Source organism: Pongo abelii, chromosome 4 (genome assembly GCF_028885655.2).
Source record: "Pongo abelii isolate AG06213 chromosome 4, NHGRI_mPonAbe1-v2.0_pri, whole genome shotgun sequence".
Classification (NCBI taxonomy): domain Eukaryota; kingdom Metazoa; phylum Chordata; class Mammalia; order Primates; family Hominidae; genus Pongo; species Pongo abelii.
In genome coordinates this window covers 66,530,006-66,557,475 of record NC_071989.2, presented here as the reverse complement: position 1 = coordinate 66,557,475, position 27,470 = coordinate 66,530,006, and the positions used below count along the sequence as shown (strand labels likewise).

At 41.4% G+C, this 27,470-nt stretch overlaps 1 pseudogene; it reads right to left on the bottom strand.

Moving 5' to 3' along the window:
• Positions 1-9,771: 9,771 nt before the first annotated feature.
• LOC100456348 (sal-like protein 4) lies at positions 9,772-11,568 on the bottom strand (annotated as a pseudogene).
• Positions 11,569-27,470: the final 15,902 nt, after the last annotated feature.

Below are 27,470 nucleotides of genomic sequence, written 5' to 3'. Positions count from 1 at the left end.
TAAGCCTTCTGTATCATCAAAAAGTTCCATCAAAGTTGTGTTAAAGTCTACCAGCTGAAACATTTAAGGTGGGTCGGGGGAAGCATTTACCTAGAAGCAAGCTGATGGGTTGCAAGTCTCTCTACCCTTAAGACTGGTGATGCAAAGTTTTTTGTAAGTATTTCTCTCAAAGTCTTACTTTCAGGGACTTCAGTGAAAGTAAAGGAAATCAGAGTTCTTCTCACTGATTGGGGACTTTAAAATGTTTTGTGTTTTGTTTCAAACTGTTGGAAAAAGTGATTTTTCATTTCATATTTTTTGTGGCTAGTGAATTGACCATCAAGGGACTAATTCAATCCAGCTGTTGTGTTTTATGCGTTCATTTGAATTTCCCAACTGAATTGTAGGTTCTTAATTCAGGTTTTTTCCATTTAAATGTTGGCCTTATAATACATTTCCATAGAAAACAATCTGGTCGCTTTATGGGAGCATTTGGTGGCCAAACATAGAAAAATAAATAACTTTTTAAGTTCAAAGAATTGGTAGTTTTTGTTTCTGCAAAAGAGAGAGAAAGAGAAAGATGGAAAAATTAGATAGGGTTCAGGTAGGACTAAATACATAGATGTGAAGACTAAAAGTATGAACTGATTCTTAAAATTTTAAGTAGAGAATAGTTAAGATTGTAAAGAAATAATGAGTTTTCTTCAAATATAAGAAGGGCCTCATTTCTAATAGAATACCAGTGATATTTTTATTCAGTTAAAGACCAATTATATGTCTCAGTGCTTTGGCAGTGTCAAGAACAGAGAAGGTTTTCAATATATGCCAAATGAGGGCAATACTGGCCATTTGCAAATAAGAGCATTTTTTAAGTGCCCTAAATTACACCATAAGGAACTGAAGTTATATATGAAAAATAATTCCCTGAATGGAATGGCAAAGCTACCACAGGGTGGAGTGAATCTCTGGGACATAGTATGGTGTCCAGGTGCCTCACTGGGCAGTTAAGTATTAGGCTGTATTCTTAACTCCTTAACATGGTTTGCTTGCAGTTCTTCCTAAAGATAAAACATTTCTAGACAACCTTCCCAGACCATTCATTTCTGGGATTCCATAAAGTATCTGAAATTGAAGGTGAGGGAGATTAGGGAAAGTGAAGCAATTGAGCCAAAAGGGTATTCTACTTCCCATAGAGAATGCTTTGGTTCATAAACCTACCTCTTTAGGTGAGTTGGGATGCTTTGAACAAATTTTTTTAAAAGTGCCTTCAAAATTCAAAATTCAGTAGCATTGTCAGGCTTGGTATAAGGCCCCATTTGCTTCACTGGACAGAGAAAAGACTGTAAGTTGTCTGTATTTAACCTTCTTCTCTATGATATACCTCCGCTAGCTATCAAATGCACTTATTGAGTCTCTACTATGTGTGAATTACTTTCATATTATTCTCAAAATAACTCTGCAGAATTCATAAATGCAGGTAATTTGCGTCAGAATATCTAGGTATTAACTAGCAGAATCTGGATTTACATCCAAATTTGCCTGGTTCATGGTTCATGTTAAGCACCTCTTCATTAGTATGGCTATTTCTATATGACAAGAAAATCAAAGATGGTTTGCTATCACCTCTTCCTGCTCCTTCCACATGAAAGGAGAAAACTGTACTTCAAGTGATTCCCTGGGTCTGTGAGTGATTGAGTCAGCCCTCTGTAAGCTGGACTGTGATCTCAATGGCCAGTATTGCAAAGCCCCACACACCACTGACACGAAGAGTTAAGAGGGCCTCCTCCCTCTGGCAACAACAGTCCAGACCAGTCCCAAATAAAGGGTCATCGCCTCCTAATCTGGTCATTTTGCTCCACAAAGTGTATGCTTCTAGCCCCATGGATAGCCAGTGTTTCTATTGGAGCCTTAATAGGATGACCTCACAATTGTGTTTGCTGAGTCTGGATGTATTTGCCGCCTGATATTCCACCTTTGTCCATATGCCTGGAGGCTTCAGCAGTAGGAGGAATTTACAAATCTAATAAATAATTATATGCAATATTTACTGAGGCCCATTCCTATTACATCAGGTCCCATTAAAATCTAGAGGGAAAAAGTGCTGATTCTTTTCCAAGAGCACTACATCACATGCTATAAAGTATTTCCTTATTAGGCAAAACAGACAAATGGATTTCGGCTTTTTAAAGACCCTTTCCCCTGACTCAAATAAAGCCCTCCTGATATAAAAACTCTTTGAAGATCTCTTTACCTCTTGTCGGTTATGAGTGCCTCTCCTGTTGTAGGTTTGAGCCAAGGCTAATAAGGCTGAAAAACCAAAGGAAAACCCTTTTTAGTGGAGTACATCATCTTTCCGATTACAATTGGGAAACTCACATTTGAACACTTGCTTTTGAGACTTTTCTGCCTGATTTCACAAGGTGAATGTCCATGCTTATCCCTAGATTGGCTTTTGTTTCCAAAGTGACTTTTATTCCATTCAAAATATACCTGCTGTGCCCCTCCTTTTGTCTGTTTTCATAATGAGAAGTTGCTTAAGAAAATGTGAAAACAAATTATTGTCTAATAATATATTGTACAGTGCTTTCTGAAGTTTACAGAGCGTTTTCACAAACATTACCTTATTTAATTTTTGTATTATCCTTGCAAAAACTCAGTGGGGTAAATAACATTATAATGATTTTCCAGATAAGAAAATTGAGGCTCAAATAATTCTAATTCTGTGCCCAAGATCATACAACACTCTCAGGAGTCAAATCTAGTTAGTGATAGAAACTGCCAATTGTCCCCTCATATGTCCTCTCCCTTTCTTCTTTTAATAACAGAATGCTCAACTTTTAGCTGGGCACATGATCACCCAGGAAAAAAGACTACATTTCCCAGTCCCTATTATGGGTAGGTGCGACTATATCATCGAGTTTTATCTGATAACATTCTAAAGAAAGAAGCATATGCAGCCTCCAGGAAAGGCCTTTGGGAGGTACCATGCCCTTCTTTACCCCTTTCTTCTTACGACTAGCTAGAATGTGGACTTGATGGCAGGAGCAGGAACAGCCATCTTGGACTACAAGGTACCCATGGAGGTCCTGCCTGGCAGAGCAACAAGGCAGAAGGAGCTTGGGATCTGCAATGATATAAAGTAACCATACCACCTGGACCACCTACATGCTGGCATTAAAGTGAGAAAGAAATACAAGAGAGAAATTAAAGAGAAAATGCCCACCTTGTTTAAACTACAATTATTTTAATTTTACTAATGTCAACAATTGAACCTAACTTTAACTGATAGTAACACTCAACTGATAAATAATTTAAATCCTTCTCTACAAGATGATGGAGATAAATGACTGAAGAGAGAAGTGATCTGACTACACTATACGGCTTTTTTGCAAATGACTTAGAACACCAGCTGCTATGGGAAAACCAGGTGACTTCTGAGGGGTTTGACACAACCACTTGACCAATTAATTTATACGGAAACTCATTTTTCTATCTTTGTCCTCTTGGGTGGAAAAGAAACAATATTAACATCCAACCTCTTAAATGTCAACCTTCACCAGCCAGCAATCCCAGTGTAAAGAAATCGTGGAAGTGGTCAGGCACCATGGCTCACGCCTGTAAGCCCAGCACTTTGCGGGGGTCAAAGCGACAAGATTATTTGAGCCCGCGAGGTGGAGAGCATCCTGGGCAACATAGTGAGACCTCATTTCTGTAAAAAAAATTTCAAAATAAAAGAAAGAAAACATGGAGGTGAGAGTTTCATCTCTGATGTGATGCCTTGGAGGATGTGCTGTCTTCCAAACACCAAAAGCCTAGTTCTGATACTAAATCATGAATGAAAGACCACATCTGAACCCCAAGACGCTGATAGTGTGGTCCTGCCATGCATCAGTGCAGCCCAGTGAGGGGCTTCCATTGCCTTCTGTCCCTAGTCTGGGCTGGGGGTCGGCCTGCCAAATCCCAGCAGGCACTGATGGAGACAAGGAGAACAAGACCACCTCAACAGGCCTGAACTAGAGAACATGTCCCCAAAAAGCCAAATTCCAAGGCACAACCTGCTCTGAGACCAGGCCTCTGTGCCAAAGAGCTGGAGGAAATTTGGCAAAGAACTGAGAACTCCAGATGGGAAACATGAGAGGGGAGCAGACACTTCTCCACACTTGTCAAAACCCTCTAAATCACAGGCCATAGCAGCATGCATAACCACCTACCCACAAAGGCTGAAGCACACTTCTGAAGGTGGGCGCTTAGACAGGGCTATAAGCCCTGATCACGACCCAGCTACCCAAAGCCCCTCTTTGCTCGGGTGGGGAGCCAAGGGCTTAGAGAGGGTGAAGGACTTGCCTACAGTCATGCAGATTGTTAGAGGAAGTGCTGGGACAACCAGGGCTCAGCCCTATGCCCACTCCACCCCTCCCCCTACCTAGCCCTCCATCTCACACTCCACTCCTCAGCCTCAGAGTGGTAAAGCTTTTGAAGCGATTGCCTAAACTCACTCCTATGTCACTTCATCCAATACAATTCAAATGAAAAAAAAAGGTACATGCACACGTATGTTCATTGCAGTTCTATTCACAATAGCAAAGACATGGAATCAACCCAAATGCCAATCAATGATAGACTGGATAAAGAAAATGTGGTACATACACTATGCAGCCATAAGAAGGAATGAGATCATGTCCTTTGCAGGGACATGGATAGAGCTGGAAGCCATTATCCTCAGCAAACTAACACAGGAACAGAAAACCAAACACCACATGTTCTCACTTAGAAATAGGAGCTGAACAATGAGAACACATGGACACAGGGAGGTGAACATCACACACTGGGGCCTGTTGGGGGGTCAGGGGAGGGAGATCATCAGAATAAATAGCTAATGCATGTAGGGCTTAATACCTAGGTGATGGGTTGATAGGTGCAGCAAACCACCATGGCACACGTTTACCTATGTAACAAACCTGCACGTCCTGCACATGTATCCCTGAACTTAAAATTAAATTAAATTAAATTTTATAAAAAAGAAAAAAGGTGAGTGAGGCTCACATTGCTTTACCTGGAGCATTCTTTCCTGTGCCTGGCTCTCCTCTCTCCATGCAGCCCCTCCTGTCTGGGAGTTTAGTCATGTTCTTTCCCTGGAAGCCATTCTGATTTCTCAGAGTGTGCTAAATGCATCTTCTCTGTGCTCCCACAGATGTTGTGCCTGTCACAATCTCACATTTGATCCTGTTATATTAAGATGATCTGTTTGCTTAAGTATCTTCCCCATTAACATTTAAACTCACCGGGTGCAGTGGCTCACGCCTGTAAGCCCAGCACTTTGGCAGGCAAGGCAGGTGGAACACCTAAGGTCAGCAGTTCGAGACCAACCTGACCAACATGGTAAAACTCAGTCTCTATTAAAAATACTAAATTATCCAGGAGTGATGGTGCATGCCTGCAATTCAAGCTAATTGGGAGGCTAAGGCATGAGAATCACTTGAACCTGGGAGGCAGAAGTTGTGGTGAGCCAAGATCGTGCCATCGCAGTCCAGCCTGGGCAACAAGAATGAAACCCCATCTCAAAAAAAAAAAAAAAAAGATTTAAACTCTCCAAGGGCAAAAACTCTTAGTTATTCATCTCTGACCCCAACAATCTGTTCTATGTACTTCTTTCACTCATATCATCTAATTCAATTCTCATAACATCCTTATTGTCCCAATTCCACAAATGAGAAGACTGAGGCACAAAAAGGCTCCAGACCTTGCCTAAATTACACAACTAAGCTATCCAAGCAGCAGAGATGGGGTTTAAACCCAAGCAGTGGAAATCCTGAGAGTTCCTAATCACTTTGCTATACCATCTCTTCTCCATCAGATTAAGTGTTTCATGCTCATATTTCGATTAAAAGCCCATGGAGACTTTGTGAAGGGACTTCATAAATGGAAAAAAAGAGTTTCTTTGTCATAGCATTTCCAGACCTAAAATGCAAGGCTGCTGTAACAGATGTTGTCCATGTCCTGCCCACAACCCTGGGATCATTCACTGTGCTCAAGTGACTCCCCGGTGCCAGTATCTATATTTCCTGCTCCAGTGATTTATTTTCTGCTGCCCCTGTGCAGCAGGCCAAAGTACCAGGGAGTTAGCACCTTCTGGGAGCAGCCCTCAACCAATGGCTCTAGAGCATTGGTGTGTAGATGTCCTGGCTCCCTCACTCCTCAGCTGGGATCATCCTGAGGTGTGGGTTTGCACTGTTCCCCACAGTCACCCCAGGATGAGCTCCAGTTGCCCGCTCTGGTAGCTGGCTTGGTAGCGCACCTACCTTAGCTGCCTTCCCTCCCTGCATCGTTCTCTACATCCCTGGTGGTATTTCCATATTTCCCAAATTAGCTGGGGTTTTCTGTTTTTTGTTTTTGGTGATCAATTACCATTTGCTGAGTGTATATGGGTGATATGATGTAAACTGAGAAATGTGAGTTATCAGAAACTAAAGGGCTAAAACTGACAGTTTCAACACCCACTTTACATATTTTTATGAGAACTAACTGATGAAAATATATCCTGGCTACACAGCCCTTGTGGGGAGTTTGAAGTATGGTTTGGGTCATCTGAACTGTCAATTTCAGCCCTTTAGTGTCAGATAACTAACATTTCTCAGTTTACATCATGTCGCCTATATACATTCAGCAGATAGTGATTGATCACTGTTCTCACACTGCTAATAAGGACATACCCAAGACTGGGTAATTTATAAAGGAAAGAGGTTTAACTGACTCACAGTTCCACACAGCTGGGGAGGCCTCACAATCATGGCAGAAGGTGAATGAGGAGCAAAGTCACATCTTACACGGAGGCAGGCAAGAGAGTGCATGCAGGGGAACTCCCCTTTATAAAACCATCAGATCTTGTGAGATTTATTCACTATCAAGAGAACAGCATGGGAAAGACCTGCCTGCCCCCATGATTCAGTTACCCCCCACCAGGCCCCTCCCACGACATGTGGGAATTATGGAAGCTATAATTCAAGATGGGATTTGGGTGGGGACACAGCCAAACCATATTAATTACCAAGATGTATGGGCTGGGATAGCACAGCACAGGGAGGCATTAGGCAGTCTTATCGTTTCACAGGTACAAGGGCCTTTTTAGATATCTGCAGGTAAAGGGTTAACCATTTTTATTTCTACTTGAGAATTTGATTTTCGGTTAACTTTCTCCCACTGTCCCCTAACTAACCTTATAAAAATGATGTCAACTCTGTTGTCTGGCACATTACTGATGATAATAATGACTGTTTATTGGTAACTTGCATCTGGACTGGGCAGAACTATAAATGAACCATAAACACCTGATGGGAGTTGTTATAAGAGGTATTGGCTGTTGTGGGTCATGAGTCTTCTAAATCAGGGCCACAGAGAATGGCTCCTGAACAATTGTGTGGATGGTGGTAAAGACTGCTACAAGGACTCCCACAGCAGAGGAGCACCTGACACTGTCCCCTGACATTCTGTAGTTCTTTTCCTATAGTATTTCAAGTAGACTGGGGCCAAGGGGGCCTGTGGTCACGATGTGAGTCTAAATATTTCATTGAACCTAAGAAGAAGGTGCCCTAGTAAGCACCACAGTATCCATCCACAAACTCTCATCTAATTCACAAAATAGTATATCTTATAAATGCTACATGTGTGTTTCCAAAATTTAAGAAAGATAATTAAATAACTGTATACTTTCTCCTGTACTTGTCCCTTCACAACACCTATGCTAAAAAAAAGAAAAAAAAATAGTCATTATTAATGATGAATCATTTTTACCTTATACTGAGGCCCTTCCTGTCTATGCAGTCTACCCTCCCTCCCTCCATCAGCATCTGCTACCTACTAGATATCATCAGTCACACTGCTTTTCACACCATTTGTCCCTCTGGTCCACTTTAAATTCAAACAAAGTTGGCTTTCTTTCTAGCCAGTTACTATGATCATTTCTCACACCTTATTTCTAACTCTTCCTTTGTTCTCTCATCAAAATCTAGACTCTTTATGACCATGTTCTTAACGATTTGGTTCTCTTCCCACTCATTTTCTTTTTTGGGGAGAAAAAAAAATCAAAATTCATTTACCAAGACAGCATCAGCAGGTACAACTACAGGGGTTTCTCCACAGATTATACGTTCACAAGACATTATTAGCTCAACATTGAGAAAGCCACTGGTGTATTTTCTGTAACAATATCCACTTCACAATGTGAATAGGTACTATTATTGTATTCACTTGCAATTCCAGAAGGAAAGGCACAACTTGCCCAAAAAAAGCGGGGGTGGAGGGAATCCTAAAGTCAAGTGCAACAACAAAAAGATGATACTTTGGCCAATCGTCTTGGATCCACATTTCAGTCAGGGCCTTCCACATAGAAGGAAAGACTTTTCTCCCAGAAGTTAGTCTTTCTTTCTTTCTTTCTCCTTTCTTGTTAAACCAAGAGCAATGTTTTGTTTGCTCAATATTACATGCACAAAAGGAAATTGCAAAAAAAAAGGCATCACAAAACCATTTTGAACGTTCAGCTCTTCCCACCAATACATCAACTCTTAGGTTTTAGACAGGGCCTGGGAATATTTTAGTGGTCTTAAAATAGGAAAAAAGACCCTATGTCTATGAAAAATAAAAAATAAATGAGGTAAATCAATTAAAGCTTTCACACCCAGGACTTGCCTGTTCCAGCTTCATAGCCTTCCTGAAATATTCTGCAAGAAAACCAAAAAATCTTCATAATTATTTGGCATAAGTCATAGAAGGAAATTCGACAAAAAAAAAAAATAGTATGTGAACCTGTGATAGGAAACATGCCCTTCCATGAGTTTCTTCTCAAGAATGAAAACCCAGTTCTTCAATAAAGTAGGCACTGGCAAACTAAATTAAGTCATCTGAGATTCCCCGCTCAGGTGCCCACCTCTTCTGGAGTTCAGGAAGAGAAAGGCATCTAAGAAGTGTGAGGAGGACGTTGACAGTCTCGGGGCTCCAACTGAACTGTATTTAAATAAGCAGCAACACACGTATTGACTCCCTGAGGACTAGTATAAGTCCATTTGAAGGCATCCTACTTAAAGTTCTAAGGCTGAAGCAATTTTACAATTTTACAACCTTAGTTTTTGTAGTTTTTTTTATTATTACATTCGAAAAAATAAACAATAAGATGAGGACAGGGTTGGGGCATCTAAAACAGGTCCCTAAATAGATGACAGAACTGCATACAGTTACCATAGAAGTATACAGTACTCCTCTCCCCTCAGTTAGGCTATGTAGTTGTCTTTTCCACTGTTGTTCAGTAAGTTCCAATGGTTCTACCTTGAAATAGCTAACAGTCTTTGGAAAAAGTCATTCTAGGTTGTACAAAGGCTCTATGTATACAGTTTGTCACAAGTAACAAATCTTCTTTCCAAAATTTTTTTTAAAAAAACTCTGTATTTGTTTCGGTATTTTTTTTTAGTTTTCAATTTTTTGCAAAGCAATATAGCAACAATTGTGATTGTAGAACTTGCCTGAGGTTGTGATCACAACCATCGTAAACATCATTTGCATATCAGTAAGAGAAACAAAACAGGAGGGGATGAGTTCTTACAAAAAAAAGCAGATTCTAGAGATTTCACTCTGTCTGCATTTCTCCTTTCATGCAAGTTCTCCTTTAGCTTAGCTGACTGCAATCTTGTTTTCTTCCAGGAAATGAGGAAACTGGTTTTGGGAATGCTGTCAGTAGCACCTGCTTTTTCCACATCTGCACTGATACCTGATTGGGAGCCATCCATCTTGGAGTAGGCGAATCTGCTACTGCCGCATCACGGCATTGGCGAACTTCTTCTGGCAGATGGGGCAAGAATGCTGCGTCTTAATGGACGTGTTGGTTCAGTGAACCCCAAGGTGTGTCTTCAGGTTACCTTTGGTAGAAATGACTTGGCCACAGATATCACACTGGTATGATCTCTCCCCATTGTGGGTGCAGTAATGCATCTTGAGGGAGCTCTGGCAGCTTAAGACTTGGTCGCAAATGAGACATTCGTTGGGATCGGTGGTCCCATTCCCTTGGAAGCCACCAGTCCTTTGGGAATTATGGTTTGGTCCCACCCCAGGATGTGTGGGTCCACCCTCACTTTCTGGAGAAGGCCCAGGCTGCAAGTTGCTTGGCTGGGGTCCACCCTTGAGGTCCTTGGGGTTAGTCACCAAAGAGGGATTCTCAGGTAGCCCTACCAAGGGGGTTACAAGGACAGGTTTGCTGTCTAGAGAGAGACTTGATTCATCGACAGGGAGGGGTACAGAGAGTGCATAGGGGATGCCATTGCCTGTCGCCACTTTGTCCTGGAGCTCGGCCAACAGCTGGGGGTTTGCCTTCACCTAGGGATGTCGGCAAAAGTGCACCTTGAGGTCATTCTTGGTGGTGAAACGATGACCACAGACAGAGCACACGAAGGGTTTCTCTCCAGTGTGGGAGCGGAAATGGATCTGCTAGGAGCTATCAGTCCCGAAAACCTTGCTACAGCACTTACACTTGTACTTGTAGAGGACGCCATCATCTTTGGATGTGACATCCACCACGGAGATGTTCGGTGGCTTCCCTTCCCTTGGATGGGTCTAGCGCCACAGTGGAGAAAGGACTCTGGAAGAGCACCGAGCCCGGGGCCTGAGGATGTAAAGCACTGGGGAGGCGGGACATGACGTTTGGGAGCACCCGGGTCCCATCCGGCTTTGGAACAAAAGGCGTCAGCCCTGGGGACAGGGAGCTGGTGGCAGAAGGGATGCTGGCATGAGGTAGCTTGGCTTGTTTTAAGGCGTCCAGAGACAGACCTTGGCTTCCAGCTTTCTGGCTGAGCAAAACCATAGCTGCAGAAACCTGCTGGGACATGTGGCTGCCCAAGGTCTTCAGGGTGTCGGCCCCGCCCCGCTGGAGTGCAGGCGTGAGAGGCTCGTGTGTTCACCGGGATGCGGATCTGCTCGGTGAGCTGGGTCTGCTGTAGCTGCTTCTGCTGCTACAGACACAGTATCGGCTCGAGGATGCTGTTGGCGCCAGGCACAGGGGCAGACAGGGCATCTGCTTTCTGATGATTCACCGCCACCTTGGTGCCCCATAGTGCCCGCAAGGACATGTTAGTGTTGGCCACTTTGCCTTTGGTTAAATATCTTACGTACTCGGGGGTGGGTGGCAGGGCCGTCTCTGTCTTTAGATACATCACAGATTCCGCACCAGCTTCTCCTTCATGTCCCCTGAGCTGCCCCCATTCTCCCTGTGGCCATCCTCAGTGCTTGGACTGGGTGGCTGGTGGCTCAGTACAGCTTCAGAGATGTCTTCTGAAGGCACTGGACCCTCGCCATCATTCATGATGAAGACGGGTGGATTTTTAGTGCATTTTTTCTTATGTTCCAAGAACTCAGAGATGCTAAAGAACTTTGCTTATAGACTTGCGTTTTCTCATAGACTTGCGTTTTCTCCCACCGAGCACTAAGCTCCCCCACCGCAGACACCGCGGGGGCCACATCTACAAACTCCGGGGTCGGCTGCTGCGGCGGCTGCTCGCCCTGGGCCTCCTCCGAGATGATGTGCTGGGATTTAGCCTGCTTGGGCCTCGACATGGTGCGAGCAACCAGGCGCCAGGAAAGCCGCAGTTATTTGCTCTCTCTGCCACAAATTCCAGAGTTGGGAAATTTACCCACCTTCCCAGCTCATTTTCATTCTGACTTATGTGGACACTACCTCTATCCCCAGAAGAATACTTTTCTGTACTGCCAAGAATATATTGTGATTTGAGAATCTTTCTTTAACAAAATTCACGTATTTATTAGTTTTCCATCATTGTACAAATCTTCCTGTCTATGGCTACCTTACCGACCCCATGCCCCCGCCACAAGTCAAAAGTATAAATATTAGAAAAGTAAACCTATAAATATGGTAAAGATGTAAAATGGCCAGTTTTGTCATAGGCCAGTTCTTAACATTGAAAATCCTTCTGCCAGTGTCTTTTATGTTCTGCTATTATCTTGTATTTGTTTTTCACGAGGACCCATAAGAATACAGAAGAAGAAAACTTAGATCCAAAGGACTCTCAACCAACAGTGGTGTTGGGACACTATTTAGTTTTTTCTACGGCTGGAAAAGGAGAGCTCATGTGGATTTTCACAGCTTCCTTAAAAATGCAGGACTATGACTCCAAGCTCTCAAAATATCTGGAGGGAGAGCTGTGAGCATACTGGAGAATTCACTGAGAAATCTGGGCTCGAAGGAGAACAAATTATCATTCCCTAAAAAGAATAGGAGTGGGCATCTGGGCACTGGTAGCTTTCTTTCTAAGAAACAAATTGTTCTGCTTTTTGAGTAAGGCAAGACAGAGCCATAGGTGAAACTCTTTACATACTACTAGGAATGAATTAAACATTTATATCAGATATGCTATATAGCATATCCCTATAAATATATTTATTGATTATCCTAAATCTTATTATTTTAAACAGTCAAGGGTTTTAGCTAACAAGGGTAAGTTTTTTTAATTCTACATAGAATAAAAGACTAGAATTCCTTCTTAGGTAGTATCCCATTCCCACATGCCTTACAAGTTGGATCCTGGAAACCATGATGATCTTACCACTCCTTTGCTGGTGCTGGAGACGGTTGCAAGTGCAGCCACTGAAAGGAAAATTTTAACTGTGAAGCATCAAAGTTGTCAGGAGCTTCGCAGCTCTGAAGCAGAATCTATTGTTGTTTTGTTTTTGCTTTGTTTGTTCTGTTTGACAACATTTAGACAAAGTTTAAGAAGACAAAAAGTAGACAAAAGACAAAGACTAACAAAGGAAAGTCCAGAAAGACCATCCAAAACAAAGACTCTCTAGTTCCAAGTCCTTTCTATTTCTATATAAACTCGAGGCATTCAGTCACTAGTCTTTTATACTTGTGTCTTCTTGACTTGAATTAAAATGTGTCATGCTAAGAATCCAATTACTTGACCAGAGACAAAATTTCATTAGTCACCAAAGAGCAATAAAATACTGCTCTGTTCAAGGAGGTTCAAACATGTTGTCATCATTGTGAACTCAGCAGCAATCTAGACTATGTAACCACTTGTTATCAGAAATCAGTCAGGGAAACTCCTGGAAGAAATAAATCCCTCATATGGCTTCATTCCCACCTCACCTGTCAACACCATCATGCTCTCCACTCCAATAATTAGTTTTATTTCAGTTCTTCAAATACTGCAAGACTTCTCTTATGTCCAGGTCTTTGAATATGCAGTTGCTTCTGGGTAGAATATTCTTCTACTTCCCACTTTATTCATTCCTCTTTCAGATCTCATATCAGTATCACTTCCCTCAGGGAGCCCTGCCTGGGTCCCTCTCACAGCATATCACCTAGCAGAGCACTACTGCATTAATAATTCATCACTTAATGTGTATAGGCCGTGCTAGACTCTGCATTTCATGGAAGAAGGGGCTGTCTCTGTTACCACTCTATCCCTGAAACATAATACAATTCCTGACACTCAGGGTCGCTCATAAAGATTTATTGAATAAACAAATTGACAGAACACTTAGACGTGCAACTAAGACATAATCTAACATCAAATTAATATAGGACAATTCTATATGGGCTGGTGGGGTCAAGAGTCAACTAGTGACCACAAGCACAAAAACAGCTAAATTTCCACAAGTCCAAAAGCAAGGAAACTCTTTAGCCCTTGATGTCAAAAACCAAATATCAATTTGGAAAATTGTGCCACTAAATCAACTAAGAAAGTTGTTTAAAATGCAAGAAATGATCAACTATAACTCAATTTAAGGAAAGTCCAAGAAGTTGTGTGTGAAGCATTTTGGTTTGTTCTTGGTTCATTTTCTTTCTTTCTTTTTTTTTTGAAACTGAGTCTCGCTCTGTCACCCAGGCTGGCTGGAGTGCAGTGGCATGATCTCAATTCACTGCAACCTCCACCTCCCAGGTTCAAGCAATTCTCCTGCCTCAGCCTCCCGAGTAGCTGGAATTACAGGCATGCGCCACCACGCCCAGCTAATTGTTTTGTATTTTTAGTAGAGACGGGTTTCACCATGTTGGCCAGATGGTCTCCATCTCTTGGCCTCATGATCTGCCCACCTCAGCCTCCCAAAGTGCTGGGATTATAGGCATGAGCCACCGCGCCCTACCTCTTGGTTCATTTTCAAAACACCATGTGGGAGTCTTGGCATATTGAAGCAAACATGATAGATTAAAAGTAGAAAATGTGCATAAATATTAGATCAGAAAATAAAGGCAAGCAAGTCAAGCCTTTGGAAAAGCAATTTTCAGAAGGGCTAGAAGAGGACTCTAAGTGTTCAAAAGTGGCCTAAAAGTGACCTGTAACAGGAATAAAATAAAATAAATGCAGCTTACTTTATTGATCATTCAGTACATGCTTTGCAAGGTGATAAACATTTTGTAAGCATTGCCTCTTTAGTCCTCAGAACCCCGTTGTAATAAAGTAGGCACCATTGTACTCTCGCTTTATAAGCGAGGTAACTGAGGTTCTAAACGGTTAACTAATTTTCCTAAGCTTATATAGATAGCGTGAAAACCCGTATTCAAATCCATATTTCTGGAGCTCAAATTCTTAAACTCACTGCACTACAAATTACCCAAATCTAAAATTCCTGCGTCCCATTTCTTCTAAATCCAAATCAACATCTGCCCCCTCAGTGACACTTACAACCACCCTGCATTGCTTTCCCAAGTGTTCTGGTGAAAACACTAGGGAAGAGTCAGTTCTCCAGAGCAGCCACAGAGCATTCCATAAAGAAACGCAAAGAAGAGCTCCAAAATTTGGTGAGCCAGCTCTGTGGGCATAGCCTCCTGCTGAGGCTCAGAATGAGAATGTATTAGTAAAATATATATTTTTTTAATTCTGCACACGTGTCATTGTGTGTGAGTGTGCTTCTATGTGTGTTTGTGTACATATATATGAGCCTAAATGCTCTGGAAGAATTCACACCAAACTCTAACAGTGGTGATTAATGGGAATGGATATAGAATTAGAAGCAGGAATTAAGAGGAAATGTTTCTTTTTAGGCTTCATACTTCTATCATACTCATAATTTTTACTAGGCAATTAAGTCATATTTTAATTTTCTTAAAAGGCATCTAGCTCATGTTTCTGCTGGATAGGAGAATGATCTTATGTTAATTGCAGCTATGACAGGTAGCTCTCTCCTCTTACCCATCTGCAGTGCTGCACAGCCTCCTGATACTTTTCCAGGGGATAATCCCTTCCTTATTGCTGCTGGAGCAATTTCAGCCTGTTGCATTTTTTCCTTTCTTCATGTAGTAACTTCTTCGATCATAGCCACTAAGACCCCATTTAATCTGGCTGCAATAAACATATTCTTAACTGCTCCCAGAATACTTCAGGGCACTATGATCTCTTTGGCCACAAAAATTTGACTCTAACTAGTGCTCAAAGATATTCTGCCTTCAAATAAGTGGCCCATACCAGTGATAGCAATGGGTTCTATCTGGTCCATTAAATTTCATGTCAACTCACCTGTAGTATTAAACCTGAAATTATCTTTAATTTGTCTGTCTTTCTCGTTTCCTAAATATCCAGATTCTCCTTCCCCACATTATCATTTTATTAAATACACAATTGACACACGAATATGCTCTTTATAAAAGAGGAAAACCACACAGAAGTATATCAAAAACTAAGACCCTCCCTTGACTTTTTCTCTAATTGCAAAGTTTGTCACTAAAAATTGTTGTGTGCATCCTTCCAAATATATTCCAATGTGTTTGTAACATAATTGCATAATATTGTTTTGTGACTTGCTTTTCTCATTCCTCCACTACAAATATATTTCAGGTCCTTTCAAGTCAGCATATTTGGCTCTGCTTAATTTCTTTTCATGGTTTCATGGTATTTATGGGGTGACCATATCCTAATTAATTTAAGCTCTACTGTACTGATGGAAATCTGGAACATTTCCAAATTTAAACTCTTACAAACAAAGCTGCAATGAACACCCTAATACATAGATCTATATACACATTTTTGGTTTTTCTCCAGAATAGTTCTTAAAAACAAAATTCTTATTTATTGTCAATTTTGATAAATATACCAAATTGCCACCTAAAAATGTGCCACTTTGTTTCATTCTCTAGCTTTATGGATATTTTTATATCTGAAGAAAGAAGATAAGCCAAGAGTTCCTGCATTCCTTGTGGAGTATTCTTCCTTTTCAAAATTACCTTAGCGCAATTCTTATTCAGTCAACTTTATGATCAGGCTTTCAAGTTCCACTAAATTTTTTTGGAAAGCAAGAAAAGAATGAAGACTGAAGTTCTTGGTTCCTTAGGCTTGCACTCATTGTGTGTTCCACCCTGTAAGAGAAGCAGCCAGCACCCTGGAACAGCAGACCTCTGACCTGGTGGGCACCAAGGTCGGGAAGGCCAGCCTTATCCTCTTTACCTAATGTCATGCTCAGGGCAGCCTGGCGAAAGGGCTCTCCGGATCCCAGCTTGGTTCTCTAGATCCCACCTTGCCTGTGGACTTCAGGTGAGAGAGGCATCAAGGGTATCAAGGAGCAAGACAGAGTGGTCTATGACGTCAGCCTGTCCCCATCATCTATGTGAGCCTAGGGAAGTCACAGGCCCCTCCCTCATTGGTTGATAATATGGGTTTCACTACTGTAACTACAGAGGCTTGCTATAAGGACTAGAGACAGTGTCTGAAGGGTCTAGCAGAGTACCTGGAGCAGGTTAAGTGTACAGTGGTTCAAAAAAGACAGGGGGACTTGTTTTCATTCATTTTCCATCAACCCCTTCAGCAACCTAGAATCCGGTGATTTCTCCTCTCCACTCCTCACCCCTCCCTACAACTCCTCTGTGAGAGCAAAGTTCACCCTGACATCAGTCACCACTTGGTGTGAATGTATTAGGGGCAAGGGGCTATTAAATCTGTGTCTCAGGAATGACCCAGGCCAGGGAACCTAAGCTCTCATCATCTTCTCCCAGCCACAGCCTCGGGCCTTGAACCCTTCACTGTCTTAAATTTCTCTCCTGTCAGACTGTTTTCCCCCATCTTCCTATCATTCATTCATTCATCCAACGAATGCTTAGAGAGCATTTGCCCTGTGCCAGGTACCATGCAAAGCTTGGGGGATGCAGTGGAGACCCAATGTCCACCCTGCCTTCAGGCAAGGGCAAGCATTCCCCTCTCCATTCTTTTGCACAAGCACACTTATGTGGCTGTGGTCTAGGATCTCTTTTCAACATGTTTCTCTCTGCTGCCTGGCACCGTCCCTAGCCAGGCTTCCCCCACCTCCCCGCATATCCTGCTTCCTTCACATACAGTTGTCATGCTGTGAAACTGTTAAAGGGCTTCTGCTAGCAAGCATCAAGGACACAGCCTTAATAATCATATTCTTTAAATCAAATCAGCATCAAGGACATCGTATTGAAGAGCCTTATGCCTTAGAATCACCTCCCTCGAGAAACTTTGCTGTTTGAAATCATATCAGGACCTGCAAAACGAAAATAAACCAGCTTTAACCTAAGACAGATGGAATGCTGAGTGTGTTAAAGCAGCTCTGTCTTGGTCTAGGAGTCCATCAGTTCCTTTGTCACCACTTCTGTTAATCAGAAGCATCTGTGCTTCCCTAGTAACATGTATTAGCTCTGTTCAAGCATAGCTGGGGTGAACTGTTCCCAAATGCAGGGCTCACTTGACTGGCAAGTTTAATAAATTAATGTTTGTTTTCCAGAACTCAGATCTGTTATCTCATCAACAGTGCTTAATCTCAGTGTTTCCATGGACTGGAGTCCCTCAAGTCCTTCATGGTTGGATGACCAAGATGAAATAACTAGACGTGCTACTAAGAGATTTTTTCAGGTGAGGGAAGGTGGACCCAGACAAAGAGATGAAAGGAGGTTACTGAAGTCTCCACGCTACACTTGAACATGATACAACTCTATTTCCAGTAAATGTGACCAACAATCCTGTCAAGCTCTCATCTCCTATGGGATGAGAAGCTCCTGAAATAATATCTTAGACTACCTCATAACTTTTCAGTCACATACTGTCATGAAGATAGATTTATTTCATTATTTAAGACTCAACCCAGTTCATTTTAAAACTTCAGGCTTGGCTAGAGATAGTGTCTGCAGTGACTCACACCTGTGATCCCAGTACTTTGGGAGGTCGAGGCAGGTGGATCACTTGAGGTCAGGAGTTCAAGACCAGCCTGGCCAACGTGGCGAAACCTGTCTCTACTAAAAATACAAAAAAATAGCTGGGCATGGCGGTGGGCACATGTAATCCCAGCTACTCAGGAGACTGAGGCAAGAGGATCACTTAAACCCGGGAGGTGGAGGCTGCAGTGAGCTGAGATGGCACCACTGCACTCCAGCCTGGGTGAAAAAGTGAGACTCCATCTCAAAAAAAAAAAAAAAAAAAAAAAACTTCAGCCTTGCCTTTGAGTAAAAGCTGTGAGGGTGTATAGTGGAGGAAGTGTATAGTGCAGAGTGTATAGTGAAGGAAGTATCTCTCATGAACGGAGACATGGCATGTCCTTATCCCTCAACTGACTCAAGATCATGGCTTCATGCTCTCCCTCCTACTTCTATGGTCAGGAAAAAACTGAGGCCTGAATAGTTAAAATCAAGATCCTTGCTCTTTACCTGGCCTAAGTGCTTCTGGAATACATGCATGCTGTGAAAGGAAGGGGAAAGAGAGAGATTTCATGCACATTTCATTTGTATATGTCCACTTTAAAGGGAACGTGGTCTCAAGAAAAACTCAAGATTCACTGTTTGTAGATGTCAAAGAATTAACATTTTCTAGGTAAAAGTAATGCCACTGGCAATCATTTATGGGTATTTGCCAAATGTCTGTTAGGCAAACCTCTAACACATCAGATCCATTCTCTTAGTAAATCTATTTGATTCAACAAAAACTGTGTCCACATACACTGAGTGTGCAATTGTTCATATCATTGTCTGCTTGTGACATTAAAAGCATAAAGCAAACCATGAGTTCAGGCTTATATATTATGTAAATAAGATTGGAATTTATTCAGTATGACTGAGGGTACTAAAAATAACATGGCATTTGTCACTGGAATCTGCAGGCAGGCAGCTCAGAATGTTCACTCACAAGTAAAGACACAACAATGAGACATACCACTAGTACCAATCCAAATCAGAAGTATTCACTCATGAGAAATATTTTCACGATGAAACAAAAGAAAGAGCAGCTAAGAAAATTTGACTTCTGCTTAACAAGCAATCCAAAAACCCCTGCTCAAAAGATGTTTAATAGTGGAATCTTTTTTATTCTGGTGGATTATTCAATTCTGAGCTAAAAGTGCACCTTGAATGATGCATTAATAGCTATGAAAGACATGAATCTAGATTGACATAGAGATGAGTAACGCAGACAGAATACGAACAGATATACAAACCATATGCACACACCAGGATGTTGGGAAACAGGCCTGGGAGAGGCCAGAAGACAGGGAAGATAGCACTAGACTGATTTCTTTTGAAGAATTATGGGGAAAAGGAAGCGCTGATGGACTAAAAAGGAAAAAACCCTGCCACGGAGGCTACATTTGACCTTGGTTCTTGGTTCCCTTCACCAGCAGGTTGAATCAGTGTAGAGCTTGCTAAAAACGTCAGGCTGCTGAATGATCTGTTGCTTTAAGGCTTCTGTTGCCATGGGAACAGTCATCCTCTATTTTCTGAAAGGTGGTTAATAACTGGATATGAGAGTAATCAGATTCTGTCCCAAACTTGAATTAAGCTCACTTCTGTCTCTGATACTGCCACCCTGGGTGTTATTACTGAAAATTCAGAATATGTTGGGAACTAACATCCAGAAAAAGACACTAGGTCTATTACAAGAATTGATTCAGATTCCTTGGTGTGGGTCTGTGAGATATGACGACAAAATCATGATGCATGTGTTTGAGTGCGAGTGCGTGTTTCAGCAAACAAACCAGAACTTGCATAAAGAAAAGCACTCTGTGTCTTGCAAAGCAAATGAGGGATATGTGCTTAGTTCAACACTGCTATCACTGTTGGAAACTTTTCTAGAACTCTTCTTTTTGATACTATCTTCACAGCCCCTTTAAAAGCCACTCTGGGAAATCCATTTCCTAACCTTGTAGACATGTCTTATGCAGTGAATACATAATTTTATGCCAGTGCCAATGGCCACTGTGATTCAAGAGCAAGAAGGAGTGAACTATTTTTATTTAAACTAGGAGAAGAAGCACAAACCATCCTTAAAAATTACATCTATGGCCAGGTACAGTGGCTCACGCCTGTAATCCCCAGCACTTTGGGAGGCCAAGGTGGGCAGATCACAAGGTCAGGAGATCGAGACCATTCTGGCCAACATGGAGAAACACCGTCTCTACTAAAATACAAAAAATTAGCCAGGTATGGTGGCACGCGCCTATAGTCCCAGATCCTCAGGAGCCTGAGGCAGGGGAATCGCTTGAACCCAGTTCTCCAGAAGTTGCAGTGAGCCGAGATTGCGCCACTACACTCCAGCCTGATGACAGAGCAAGACTCCATCTCAAAAAAAAAAAAAAAAAAAAAAAATTACATCTACACAGACCTATTGGGATAGCTATTACTCAAAAACTAGAAAATAATGAGTGCTGGGAAGGATGTGGGAAAATTGGAAACCTTGTGCATTGTTGGTGACAACCTAAATGGTGCAGCCACTGTGGAAAAAGGTGTAGAGTTTCCTTAAAAAGCTAAACATAGAATCACCATATAATCCAGCAATTCCACTTCTAGATATATATTCGACAAATTGAAAGCAGAGACTCGAACAAATATTTGTCCACCAAAGTTCACAGCAGCATTATTCATGATAGCTAAAATGTGGAAACAACCCAAATGACCATTGACATATGAACGGATAAACAAAATGTGTTATATGTGTATATTGGAATATTACTCAGCCTCAAAAAGGAATGGAATTCTAATACAATTCTACAACATGGATAAACCTTGAGGACATTATGCTAAGCCAAACACATAAATTAAGCCCAACAAAAGGACAAATATTGTATGATTCCACTAACATGAGGTACCTGAAATAGTCAAATAATTCATAGAGAGAGAAAGTAAAATGGTGATTGCCAGATACTAGGGTGAGTAGGGAACGGGAATTATTATTTAATTGGTACAGACCTTCAGCTTTGGAAAGTGAAAAGGTTTTGGGGATGGATAGTGATGTTAATTGCACAACAATGTGAATGCACTTAATGCCAAGGGATTGCACACTTAAAAATGCTTAAAATGGTAAACTTTATGTTATGTATATTTTACCACAATAAAAAAATTTCTATAAAGTCAAAGCCAGGAGTATCTTAATTATCTTCAAACCTGCCAATTCTCAGTCAATTTCTCACCTTCACAGCTGATACACACAGAAGTTCTCCAGGACCAACTCAAACATTTGAAAATAAAATGGTTTTCCTGGCACCCTAGGCCAGATCCTGGTTTGCACTAATAGAAGAGAAAAGCAACCTCACAGCAATGAGACTCAGTCCTACGTGGCATTGCCAGATTTAGCAAATAAAAACATGCAACACCCACTTAAATTTGAAATTTAGATAAGCAACAAATAATTTTTTAGTATATGTATGTCCTAAATGTTGCATGAGACATAGATATACGAAAAATTTTTGTTGTTGTGCCAAAGTTCACATTTAAGTGGGCATCTTGTATTTTATCTGACAACACTAATCCTAAATGAAACTGCTTCTGGCCAACAGCATCATCTCTTGCCTTTAAACACTGACTCAAAGTCTGCCGCTGCCTGAGTCAGCGGCACTCAGGCGTAAACCACACTGTTATCAGAACTTCTAGTGCAGAGAGTAGAAAATAAAGCACAGATCTGGTCACAGCCGTTTTCTCCCATTATGCAATAGTCAATATATGTCCAAAATCTGCCACTTCAGCCCTTGTCCTCAGCCTTGGGATTAAGTTATATTCCATCCTACCCATTAGCTCAGCTCTCCATGAGGTCTGGAGCCTAGACTAGCCTGGTGGATTTATCAGTCCTCCCTAATTTCTCATTAGATTTAGAAACATCACATTGAAAAGCTGTTTACCATATCATTTCAAGCTCTCTTATATAAATATGTTCATGATGATTTCCAGTGACAGGAAGGCCATTTTAAAACTATCACCACCAAGTTTTTCTGTAAATACACCCCCTGTGTTATTAAATAATTAGTGCAATTGTCAAGTAAACGTCATGAAAAGGACATTACAGTCTTCATTTTATATCTAAAGAAACAGAACAGTCACTGGCTTTCTCAGTCAATAGTTCACTCTAAATCCATCACTTACTTCTCTCCACCTGCCTTTCCAACCCCCTGGGATGCTTCTTTTCTTAAAATCTGGTGCCATAATTGGGCATGTGTGTGTTTCCTGCCTTGATACCACTTGTTTGTTTTCTTGGGTCTGATAATCCCTATTGTTACATCTGTAAAAAGGAAATATTCAAAAGCATATGAATTACACTAATATGGAATTGGTCATGAGGATGGTTTGTCCTTCACTGTGTCACTCCTGGGACAGCTCAAGGGACACACATAACCCTTTCTACAGAGCATATTCCATTCTAGTTCCTCAGAGCAGAAATATGCAACTCAATCCAACAAGTACGCATAGGGCTCCCATTATGCAGAAGGCACCACTAACTGAAGCCAAGGAGCCAAATTATTAAGACATTGTCACTGCCCACTAGGCACTTATAAACCCAGGATGTTTGCCCTTAAGCTTCTGACCACACCTTTTACATTTTCCCCCACTGCTTTCTATTCTTCCACCTACTCCTTTAAATCCAGGCATTTTGCTGGGATCTAAGCTTGGTCTGCCTCTGTTTTGTCCTCCATTCTGTTCCACGGTTCAACTTTGATGTTTATGTTGTGTCTGGCAAATTATCTTACTCTGCCCTAGGCCCGGATTTTCCAAATTCCCTTTGGACATCTCTTTCTGGATATTTGTTCCAAGCTCAACATACTTCAAACCCAACACATATTCTTCCTCCCCAATTCTTGCTTCTGTACTCCTTATGTCAATGATATCACTATATTCCAAACAGAGGAAACTGAAACTCTCCCTCCTCACCCCTCCACACAAGCAATTACAATACCCAGCCGGCTCCACTCCTGCAATGGCCCTCAGCTCTGCCTCTGCCCCCTCCCACTAGCCATGCCTTGGCTTTTTTCCTCATCCTCGCACATGTGTGCCACAGTTATTGTGGAACTGTCTCCCCAACCTCCAAACTCTCCCTTCTCAAATCCATCTTTTAGGCTGCTACCAGACTTGTCCTACAATCACTAGTTAAATCACACTACCCTCCCACTCAAAAACCCTTAGTGTCTCCACATTGCCTGAAAAAAAAAAGTCCTTAGAATAATATTCAGGGCTCTGCCATCTGGCCTCAACCTCATTTCTAACTCTTTCTCCCACTTCATTGCTCCAAATTTCGTATATGTAAGCCACATAAAAAATTGCTCCTCTGGCTCTTTGATGAAGGTGTCTCCTCCTTGTAAATTGCCCCCTCTCCTGGAAAGAGCCCAGTTGCTTGAATCAACATATCTTAATTCAAATGCACTTGTGTCATATTGGTCAAATTATCTTTACCTGAGTTTCCTTACCTTTAAGATGGGGATGATAATTATATGTGCCATGGAGTTTTTGTAAGTTTTAAGAGATAATACATTTAAACGAGCTTAGAACAATGCCTAATGTGCACATTTTATTTCCTGTCATTGTTATTTTTTAAAATTTACCTGTATTTATCAACTACTACTCATTCTTTAAGGCCCCAATAAAATGCCACCTCCCCACAGAAACTTCCTCAATTGCCTTAATCAAAAACCATCATTAACTCCTCCTTCCACCTCTCATCAATAAGTGTGTCACTCAAGATAGCACATTTTTCACATGACTTTGCATTCTAATTCATTATTTATAGGTACATCTGCCCAACTCTTCCCCAACCCATACCCCCACCCCACTCACAAGCTCATGAGTGGCAGCCTCCTGTTAATGTCAGGCCTTTTGGGGCTCCAGCTAAACTTTTTCAATTTAGTACCAGAGGATCAAAAGAAAGTCCTTGATTTTCAAACCTAAACCCCTGCTGACAACACTTCTCTCAATTGTACTTGAGGCTACAGAAAACCTTTTCATTTTCTGTTTTTACTCCAGTTGCTATAGTAAATGGCTAGTTCTCCCTCATTTTCTTGCTCTTGGAACTGGTCCTTAATTATAAGCTCTTACCTAACAATTGTTTTCAAAAAAAATTTAACAATTAGTTTTTAATTCGCTAGAAATCACAGCTTTTTCTTCAACTTTTGTTTAAAATCTATGAGAACCACTCCACGGTGACCAAAAAAAAAAAAAAGATTTGAGAAGTTTTGGAATAATATCAATAAACAAAAGATGACCAACTACAAATTATACATTTGGGTGTGTGAGAGCTCCCAAATTTATCATCAAGTACACTTCATCGAAGAAAAAAAATTTTTCCAAAGAGGTTCATGGTCTAGAGGTAAAATATTTTCTATGTCAAAAACTGCAAATTTTGTTCATTTTTCATTAAGGTATAATGGTCTGCCAAATTAATAAAATTTGGATAGACTCGCTCAAAGTTTCACATTCCAATTAGAGAGTAGGCCAAAGCTCACAGAAATTTTACTCAAGCAAAAACTTATAGTTTCACATCCAGACCCTGCACTTCATGTTATTGACTTTGCAAAGGAAATCCTAAGGAAGATGAGTACAAATTAAGCCTCCCAGTTTCACCGAGAGGCTTGTTTTCCTTCTCAAGCATTTTCAAATTCAAAATAACCTTAATTTACAGGAAGTTGAAAGTCATTCTGTTTATTCTACACATTTGGGGGATGTGTTTACAAATATTCACTGGACATAAAGCCTCAATGTCTTACTACAAACCATCTGACTTCAGAAAACTGAATACATACAGCAATAATTAACAACAGATGAAAATTTTACATGCTCAGAGTTTCATATCTTGAACTTGGGCATACCCTTCAGGGTAGGTACTCATTAGAGCAACAGGGCTTTTGAGAAGCAGGTTTTCATTACTAAATTCTGTTTCTAGAGCACCACTCAGACACAGAGGAAAATATTATTCTCTGAAATGAAGTGTGGTTAAAAATAGAAAGCAAATTAGTAGCCAAACTTTGAAATTTCCTGAGTTGAACTTTAATCCTGTCCAAGAAGTGGTTATTGTGAAATCTTTCTTTTTAGCTACAACAAATGAATAACTAAATGAAATTCACCAATAGAAGCACCACAGCATGGAAGTTATGAAGCTCTTCACACTTCCTAGGAAGAGAAGTTTGAGTTTGAGCTTCAACTTTATATGGTGGTGTTTCTCAGATTTCATATTTTAAACCGTCTGGGTAATCCATGTCTGCCAATGATTCACAGAATCACAGAATTCTGGAATGCAACCATTTCGTTTCACAGATGAAGAAAAGTAGCAATGTGCCCACAGTAAAATTTCTAATCATTTACAATGTTGGGATAGGAACTCAGACTACCTGACCTTCTACCCCAGTATTCCTTTTATTCCAAAACTAGGCGTGCCACAGCCCTTCTGCCAAAATCACAAAACTGTGGGTTGCAGGGCCCTGGAGGACAAGACAATAAAGAAGCCAGAGTATGCACAGCAAATTGCCCACACCCCTTAGCTAGGCAGGCCCTGACATCGCCAAGAAAGAGACCACTTCCATCCTACATCCACTTGGAGCATGTGCCCTCAACCCAAATACTCGTGACAGGTGTCTGGAGTGGGAATGGCCAGAGTGGGAACCCCAGAGTGGATGTGGGCAGCCACTAGAATTCTTTCTAGGACCATGCTAGCTGAGAAAACCCCAGCTGCCACCAGATGAAGGAAAGATAGTTGCTGCCGGCTGGAGCTACCAGATTCTCCCTGGTCAAGATTTCAGCCTTCCTTGTGGAAATGAAGCCTCCTCTATTAGTCCACTAGGGCTGCCATAACAAAGTACCACATACTGAGTGGCTTAAATAACAGACACTTATTTTCTCATGATTCTGGAGGCCAAGAGTCCAAGATCAAAGAGATGATTTCTTCTGAGGCCTCTGCCCTGGGCTTATAGGTGGCCGTCTTCTCTCTGTGTCTTCAAATGGTCTCCTCTGTACATCTCTGTGTCTTAATTTCCTCTTCTTAAAAGAACACAAGCAGTATTGGATTAAGGGCCACCTGAATGACTTTATTTTAACTCAGTTACCTCTTTAAAGACCCCATCTCCAAATATAGTCACATTTATAGGGACCAGGAGTTAGAGCTGCAATATATGAATTGGGAGATAAAATAGTTCAGCCCGTAACACCTCCTGAACATATCCAAGAACCAACCAGAAAATAACCACTGGCTTTCTTCCTTCCTACAGCTCTTGCTTCTACTAACTGCAACAGATGCAGACTCATGCTGGTGCTGACCACCCAGCCAGGCCTTAAAATTACACCATCTGCCAGACTGGCTTCCCCGGTTCAGGCATACTCCTCTTTCTCTCTCTCTCTCTCGCTCACGCCACTCTCTCGCTCTCTCTCTCTGTCTGTCTCACACACACACACATGCACACACATATACACACAACCATACACATACATATACACACAACCATACACATACATATACACAGTATTTTCTTGACTCTTTTGCTGGTCTATGTAGATCAGACTCTTCAATTCTGTTAATATAATCATAGAGAATGTCCTAAATTCTGAAAGAACCATAAGAACTTCTAAAAAGCCCTATAGAGATCCACTGGGGAAGAAGCTCTATCAATCCCATTTAACCCCCTGTGGTAGGCAGAATTTTAAAGATGTCCTCCCAAGATTCTCATCTCTGATTATTCAATCGAATATGAATCTAAATACTACTGTGAAGGTGTGTTGCAGACAGAATTAAGGTTACCAATGAGCTGGCTTTAAAATAGGGAGATTATTCTGGATGACCTAGGTAGGCATAATTATGATCACATAAGCCCTTAAAAGCAGAAGAGGAAGGAAGAGTCCTTCAGAGAGGTGCTGCAGGATGGAGGAGACCTAAGAAGAGGTTGGAGGGATGAAGAGTGTGAGAGGCACTCCACCCACCATTTCTGGCTTTGAAGATGGAGGAAGGGGCCATGAGCCAAAGAATCCAGGTGGCCTCTAGAAGCTGACAAAGACCCCTGGCTAAGATCCAGCAAGAAAGTGAGGACCTCAGTCCTGCAAACCCATGAAACTGAATTTGGCCAACAACCTCAATGAGCCTAGAAGTGAACTCTTCCCTAGAGCCCCCAGGAAGGAACGCAGCCTGGCCAACATCTTGATTTAGGTTTTGTGAGCCCTGGAGCAGAGAAATCAGCCTAGCCAACCTACGGTTCTGACTTACAGAAGTATGAGATGATAAATTTGTATTGTTTTAAACTCTTAAGTTTGTGATGATTTGTTACAG